General features: G+C 40.1%; 1 long non-coding RNA gene across 2 annotated transcripts; it reads right to left on the bottom strand.

Moving 5' to 3' along the window:
- Window positions 1-577: 577 nt before the first annotated feature.
- LOC130598520 (uncharacterized) lies at window positions 578-7,436 on the bottom strand. Of its 2 annotated transcripts, XR_008972027.1 has the most exons (3): window positions 4,946-7,436; window positions 2,605-2,729; window positions 578-681 (listed from the first exon to the last, which is right to left on the bottom strand). It is a non-coding gene; the product is annotated as an uncharacterized LOC130598520 (long non-coding RNA). The 2 variants fall into 2 exon arrangements; XR_008972026.1 differs by lacking the exons at window positions 578-681; window positions 2,605-2,729 and adding an exon at window positions 1,294-1,726.
- Window positions 7,437-8,117: the final 681 nt, after the last annotated feature.

Below are 8,117 nucleotides of genomic sequence, written 5' to 3'. Positions count from 1 at the left end.
TAGCGAGTGGATCGAAAACTTAGCAGAAGTATGTTCTGCTTATCTTGCCATGTATTGTCTCGCTGGTCCTCAGAGCCCCTGAAAGTGAAGTAACAACACTTACCATCACACTTCATACACATTTGCAGCAAAATATTATTGTGAATAGACATTAGAAGTAGGTTTTATTGGAGTGGCTGGTCTCTGAAACATGTGCCATGAATACTTATTAGGAACTTCAGGATCACTGGTGAAGGAGCATCCCCAGCTCAAACTAGATCTTGACAATGGAGACCAAATTGCAGGGTCTGCCAACCTTTTGCTCAAGTTCACTTCAAAGCAGGCAGGAATACTATTCTTTTGCTCTTATCTGGATCAAGAAAACAAACACTAAGCAGAGTTCAGCCATTTAATTTTGGAAAAGCTGATTTTGCAAAACTAGAAAGTACACTGAGCTCTTTATGTTGACTGCTCTATGAACTAGTACAAAATACAAGTAAGGTGGTAAGAGGTAGTATGTGTTTTAAATCAGGTGATAGAGCTAGGAAGGGAAGAATAGACACCCTTTCAGGAAACTCACTTTATTTGCCTGGTGCTGAGCACCTGCAGACTGAGTCTCATCGCAGTGCAGAGTATTGTTTTATAGTGTGGCTTAACAAAACAAAAATTGTTTGCCAGTTTTATGTGACAGCTACTGATGCCCTGTTCAGAAACAGAAACACAGTCTACTAACTTCCTTTCTTTGTTTTAATTACTGAAACATGCTTTCTGTATTAGAACAGTTCAGTGAAGAGTGGGAGAGCTGAAACAATCACCAAATGGTACAATACTTGTTCCAAGAACACTTTACAAAAGTAGAAAATGATGATTTGGCCCAGAGGAAAAAACATAGTGAAATATAAATATGCTACATTGCTAGATCAATGAAGAAATTAATGGAGGCAATCAAGGATTATGCCGGCTCATAATGTAGTCATGGCCAGGCATAAATGCACTCACAAAGGGAAAGGCAAACTTCTGCTACTGGCACAAGGACCTCATAGACAAGTATTAGCACATACCAAGATCACTTTAAGCACTTCTGATGATGAGTACTGAAAATTTCTATGGTCCAACTTAATTATTAGGTGCTAGATATCTTATATTTATCACTGTAGAATAAAAATATTCTTCTTTTAATTAATTCTAGGGTCTGTAGAAATTGTTCCCTGGGAGCTGCTAGATTGTTCCAGTACTAATTTAACACATTCCTATCTAGACTGAGCTGTCAGTATAGCTCACTGCAATACAGATGATCATATCATCCCATGAAACTGCATTGTGTACACTGTTCATTACATCAAAAGCTTTTCATCCAGGCAGTAAAACCAGTTACAGATAGCACAACATGTCCCAGAGCTTTATGAGTTCAGAGGAGATAGATAGAAAACTGCCAGGCAGTTTTCCCTACCCAGCACAGCAGTACCCTATCTGGGAAGGGAGAAGTCCTGTTCACAGATCAAAATACACAGGTGAGAAAGTAGCTTTCTGCTGACCAAGATCTTACTTATAGCTTTCACTGGAGAGATGCAAGCTGTAAAATGTGCAGTCTAGCCATTCTTCATTCATATGTAATAAACACAGATGCTTTCTTGTAGAAATCAATGACTCAAGGAAAAGTTTGTTTGCTCTCTGAGTGATTTGGGAGGGCAGAGAAGAATGCTGTTGGGGAGTACTTGGCATGAATTTACAGCCTGAAGACAACAGCCTGCAATGGAAGTTGGGAAATATTTAGAAAATTAGAAAAGAGATTGTGTTATATTGTTCCTGTCTCAAATGATGTGCGGACGGTGTTCACTTCCCTGCGGGAGGGATGGGGGTGCGTGGCTAAGGAGGGAGGCACTGGAAATTGCATGCTCCAGTCCCATTGGCTTTTGTTTTGGTACAGACGAAGGACAGAAAGCAAGGAAAGGACACTCCTTGTAGGCCTAAAATATAAAGAGGTGCTTTAATTAACATGAATATATTGTCTTGTATGAATTGTCTTATATTACTAGCATAATGGCAGGAGATGGGGGGGAAGAGGAGAGGTGGAGGTACTCTTTACCGCCAAGCACGGCAGCACAGGAAAGCACGCATTTAGAGATAACCAAAATTTTTTGCTATATTGAATTTTTATAAAGTCAAAGCTTGCCCATTTTGCAAAACATAAGCTGTCATTGTTTTGACAGGAAGGAGGGAAGAGGGTGGGGTAGGGAAAAAAGTAAAGAAGAGAGGAAGACAAAGTACATGAGAACAGGCACATGTAACACTTCCCAAAAGGTTCAGATGTTGATGAGAAGTGACATCTTGACACAACTCAGTTTAATGAACATGTTTGAAAGAGCTTGGGTTTATTTCTGTATGGAGCCAAAAGATGTTTCAAGACCTCAATAGATGCCCCAAAATGGGAAAGCCACTCTCCCAAGAAGATCCAACTAGATTTGCTCCAGTGTATATCAGGCAGAATCTGAATATGAATAAGCTAACAGGCACAGAATTTACACTCAGGTTTATACTATGCAAACCATTATTATACTTTGCAAACCATATTATACTATGTAACCATCGTGCTACTAATTGAGAGCTCATGGAGAACATACTGACCTGCACCTTTGTGGGCAGCCACCTGAGTACAAATAGATTCTTCCAAACCAGTTTTCTTGATTGCATCTTCAGACTGCTGTTTAGAGACATTACAGTAACCTGCCACCTTGGGTTCCTAAAAAGCACTGAAGAGCACAAGCAACAGAAGCTCACTAGGGTTAGAGGGTTAGTGGAGAGGTAAGCAAAGCAGCACAGTTATCAAGTCCACAGAAACAATCAGAAAGAATCTTTCCAGCCATCTCAGTCTTCTGACTACCCAGGTGATTGGCTCTGGTACTCTCTGGGTGAGGTGGGTCATTTTCCCTGTTACTGACACAGCCCTGTGCCTTTCAAAGAGCAGTTCTGCTCACCTGTCTGCCTGCCTTTGTGACTGATACTGGCACAGCAAGATCAGGGACCTGAGACCATAATCAGCAAGCAGGTTCTTCACAAGACTGAACAGAGAAACAGAGCATGCCATTTATTCCTGCAGATTTATTTCCCATTTACAACCGATGCAAGAAACTGTGTGAATGATACATAGCTGAGATAAATTTCTACTTTCTTAAGAAAAAAATAATAATCTCGCAGCATCATACATAGGTATTTGCCTAAAAACTCCTACTATGCAGAACATTTTTACCTCCATTGCTTAAGATACACTGGAAACCTTAGCAAAGTTAGAATATTGGTTTAAACAAAGGGCTATTTTTTTCCTGAATATGTTGGAAGTGTAAACTTTAAGCAGCCAAACATTTAGCTGAAATGCTATGAAGATATGCTTTAAATTCCACTTACAGAAAAAAATATGCATAGACTAAGAAGAATTATAGTACTTCATAAAGTTTCGGATTCGGTTAGGATCACTTAAACTAGTTTAGCAGAAGCAGATTTCCCATAGTGGCTTCTAGTAAACCACTGTCGATTATCGCAACATTACAAGAGGCCATTTTCAACTTGATTGTTTGCTTTCCAATTACAGTCAATGTTACCTTGGTTATATCAGGTTACCCTATTACAGCAGCTGTAAAACAGATCAAGGCCTTAGAAAACCTAAAGCTCAATTGGCTCTATTTCTAGAAATCCTGTATGTTGAAATCGTTGTAGTTCCAACCATACAGAGCAGCTCAGGCCAGAACACAGTGGCTATTGGAAAGGAGCCATATTTTCATCCTCCTCACCTACCACTTGCTGTAGCAGTCCCAGACACGTGGTAGGAGGAGAGCTGGAAGTACCACGCAGGAGGTTACAGAGCAGATTGACTTTACATGACTCAGCATCAGTATAGGCCACTGCTTAAAAAGAAAGTCTCACTGGTAATATCTAAGCACCTAAAATGTAAAGCCAGAAGGAGTCAGATATGTGCACTTGCTTCTCAAAGCCCTGTGCCATATGGCATTGCTGCATGAGCCTTCCTGTCTCATAAGCTGAGTGGAAGCAGGCATGTGTGTAACTAATGCATGTACTCATCATGTCCTGCTCCTGGGAGCAATGCCAGATTCAAGCAACTGATACTTCCAGTAGCCCATTTCACCCCACTTGTGTGATCTGTGGGAATTATTAGGGTCATGTTTGCACAAGCCAGTCTGCAACAGAAGGCCAGCCAATGCTTATCTGCTCAGAAACTGGAAGCCGTTGAGCTGGTAGGCACCAGAACTCATTTGCTCGAAAATCGGCACTGTTAGATGCAGATCAGGTCAGGTCAATACCCCTAAGTTCAATGCCAGTCTACATCATGGTCAGACTAGAGCAGACAGTCTTGCTAAATTTGATAACTTACTTTATCATGTCTACTCTGTAATTTAATTTCCATGTTAACCCCCTCCTTACCGTAGTTAAATGACGCCTGAAATACTCATTTGACTGAATTCCGTGTCCTCCACCCCTTAGCTATCATAATGGCTTGTTATTAAATATGGAAAGGGTTAGAGTTAACAAAGGGAGATGGGAAAGTTTCCAGGATATGCACCTGTCTATTGCACACTAATTGGGTCAGTCATGCACTGAGAGACTAATGTGTGTAATGTACTGGCTGGTGTCTTTCAAAGCATTATAAACCTACAGTCACATTAGGTGTAAGTGCTATTATGGCCAGAAAGAGCTGTGCAAATCCTTGTGTGAAAAATCTGAGCATCTTCTAAACAAGACCAGAGAAATTGTCTTCTGCTCTGTTCACATCTTCTCATGCACTTTTCCTGGAAACATTCACCCACCTATTTAATGAGGCTAAAAGATCTGCAAAGAAGTAGTTTATACTTACCCACACAAAGATTTTACATTCTATCTCACTTAAGTTGCCACACAAGTAATCTGCTTGTAATTATACTCTTATACTTGAGTGCAAAGGAACAGTATCTCTTACTCGATCCAAACTTTCAGCCCCAAGCTACACAGCTTCTGCTTTGCATTCTCAGCTCTGAAATCACAGGGCCAACAAAAGTCAGGAACAAGTTTGTGAAATCATTTTGATTGATGACAGCAAGTTTGTTCACAGTCCATTGCCTCACCAAGCAGTAGGAGGTGTTTCACCAGTTATGAGTCAGTATCTGTAGCTGGAACTAGATGCTTAACAGCAGGTTAATACAAAATACAAAAGGATCACCAAGGACTAAAAAATCACACTAACACTTTCAACAATAAAAAAGTGGCCACAGGCAAGGGGCACTGATATCACTAAGAGTGTTCTTGCCATATATCCCACAAAAACATTTCTCCATACTAGCATTGGATGTCCTGACTTTTTTAGGAACCTGCCAGCAATCAGGAATCTCAAATGTTTATTTGGGGTTGGGATTATAGGGCTCAACTCCAGTATTCCCTAACGTGAACAGGAGCACACAGCAAGCATCAGTTGTCTTAAACTATTCCCACGCAAACTGGCACATGGACACTGGTGGTACTCTTTGAGATGCATCTGAAAGCAAAAAGTGATGTAAGCCTACATCATCATAGGAAATTAGTTGTCTAGATGGACATCGGGTTCTGTTTCAAATGGGTTAGTAAGCCCTTAAGGAACAAATAGTACATTTACCCTTAACTGCTGTACTTCCTGAAAAGATCAGAAAAGAAAAATGATCCCACTTACTGGCCATGCTTCCTTACAGATCTTGCTTTCTAATGACCCACATTTTCTGGCACAGTTGCCTTGGCAAAATTCAGTGTTTTCAAATACTTACAACAGATGCACAGTCACAACATTTTCCATCATACTCACATTTAGATACAGATCTCTTCAATTTTCTCTTAAGGAATGGATTGTAGGTGTTATCTTTGTTTATGGTTTAAAACTTGAAAAACAGTCAGGTGCAACTTTTGCCTAGAGGGACTCAGCACCTGAATACATGCACAGATTTCAATGGAGCACTAGGCATTATCACATGTTTTACTTGTATATGCCTGCTCAGTTCTTCCACCTTTAGCATGGAATATCCATTGGCTCTGCTATCATCGGCACAACTTAGCAAATAAACCAGCAGATAGAAACCTGCCCACTTTACTGTGAAGCCTGAGAGATCCACATCAGTTTGATGATTCCTGGAGCGTCCATCTTGAGAATGTTCTCATGTGTCCAGGTTTTGAGCTGAGATAATCAGACTAAACATAGTACATATTGTATTGGCTTTACACTGGAGCAATTCTTCCAGCTGAAATATAATAGCTAGAACACATATTTGAAAAAGTGGTCTATCTGGAATGATGATCTGTTCTAGTTTGCCAGTACCCACCCATATAAAATGTATGTGTCAACCATCCTTTCGGATTTATTGAAAGAGAATTTACCACAGTTATTTATAAAGAATCCGCTAAATGAAAAGCCCATTCATTAAAGTACACCCTTAATTAATTTCAGACTTTTTCATGCCCTGTCATGTTATGGATATTCCTATTTCACAATCCAAGCAGGCAAAACAGAACAATCCATCCTTTGGTTCGCCAGAACATTCACATGACCTGATGACAAATATCCATCATGGAAGAAATAAGAGCTTTCACATGGTGCCCGAAAAAGAAATGTTCAAATGGATTCATGTTAATAAACAATTTAAGTTATTTCAGACAAATATGTGCTCTCATCAGGAAATAAAACACCCATTTTGTTTTTCAGCTACTCATTAGACACAGCAAAAAAGGAGAACTTACGGAATTCAAAAACACCACCAACACCCTTTTTCCCCCTTATGTTTGTAAATAGTCTGCAGCAAGTGTCCCACATACACTGAACAAAGCTGCTGATCACTGCCAATAAATGAGACAAACAGCACTACATAGAAAAGCTTAGACTGAAAAGGAGATTGACCCTTCCATCATACATCATCTGAAAGAGGGCTGTTGCTGATTCCTGAAAAAGCAGAACAGGACAAAAGAGCAGCTTTTCCTCATTCTTGGGGCAAAAGGCTTTCAGCACAGCTTGTATCTCTACCTTTCACTCAGAATGCATGGCTAGAGTGTGCAGAGCTGTCACTCCTTGCTACTTGCAGAGCTGTGCAGCAGATTCACATCACCCCATGTCAAGCGACTCAAAAATGCAATATAATAATTAACAGAACAACGATGAAAACCGATGATGGGTTTAGAGTATTTATAAGAAATGTCTTCTCTCCTCCTTTATCTTCTTTTCCCTTTCTCAGTTTCCAGATTGAATATTCCTTGGTGCTAACAGCTTTTGGGCTTGACCTTTTAAACCTCTGCATAGGATGTTTTAAGCTCTCATGTGTAAGTATACTATATCCCTTCAGGGGTTCAGCCATGAGGACATTGCTTCTCTATACACAGCAGGGCAGCAACCCATATGTTGAGATGGGAATCTCTGTATTAGAAGAAAGTACATAGCAAAACTTTGGTTTCATATACACTCCACTGCTGAGCGTCCAGCATTTTCTCTAAAAATCATTTTTATTTCCTTTAATTTGTCCTACAGTTTTCTCCTTTGAAAACCCGTTGGCAGGAAAGTGGAGCAGAAGTACAATAAACAAATATAAGAACAGCAGAAGTGTCTTGGTACCTTTTTTGGTCCTTATCTTGAAGAAGTTTTACAGCATATTTTGAGGTCAACAGAAGGGTACTTATTAATCAGATTGGACAGTGTTACTTAAGCAAAACAACTAATCTTACATTCATTTTTACTTTGACTCATAGTGGTTAATATGGAAATAGACTCCTCTTGCCCTGACTCACTCTTTAAATTGATTAAAAGACAAGGGCTTGCTCTACCACAAAGGGATACAAAAGTCAGATAAGCCAGTCCAGAGGCAGCAAAATTACCTCCTGTAATTTTTCTCTTAGAGGACATGCCCAAAATGGCCCCTACCACAATTGTTTCTCTTGAACTGTTTGCAGAAGATGATGCAGAGGATGCCCGTCTGACAATCTCTGGCCAAACGTCTATCACACAACTTAACACTCATTACTTGCCAATGCACTAACAGTCACATTATGGGAAATCTGCCCCACATTATGGGAAAAGAGACTGTGCAACATAAATGGGAGGGAAAGGGATGTCTAGCAGATTCAAGCCCACTGGCAGAGGTGGTCTT

This window comes from Pezoporus wallicus, unplaced genomic scaffold (genome assembly GCF_028554395.1).
Source record: "Pezoporus wallicus isolate ANWC-B61680 ecotype Strahan unplaced genomic scaffold, APGP_CSIRO_Pwel_v1 contig_3817, whole genome shotgun sequence".
NCBI classification, from domain to species: Eukaryota; Metazoa; Chordata; class Aves; order Psittaciformes; family Psittacidae; genus Pezoporus; species Pezoporus wallicus.
The sequence above is the reverse complement of the archived record's forward strand: the minus strand, read 5'-3'. Positions and strand labels throughout refer to the sequence as shown.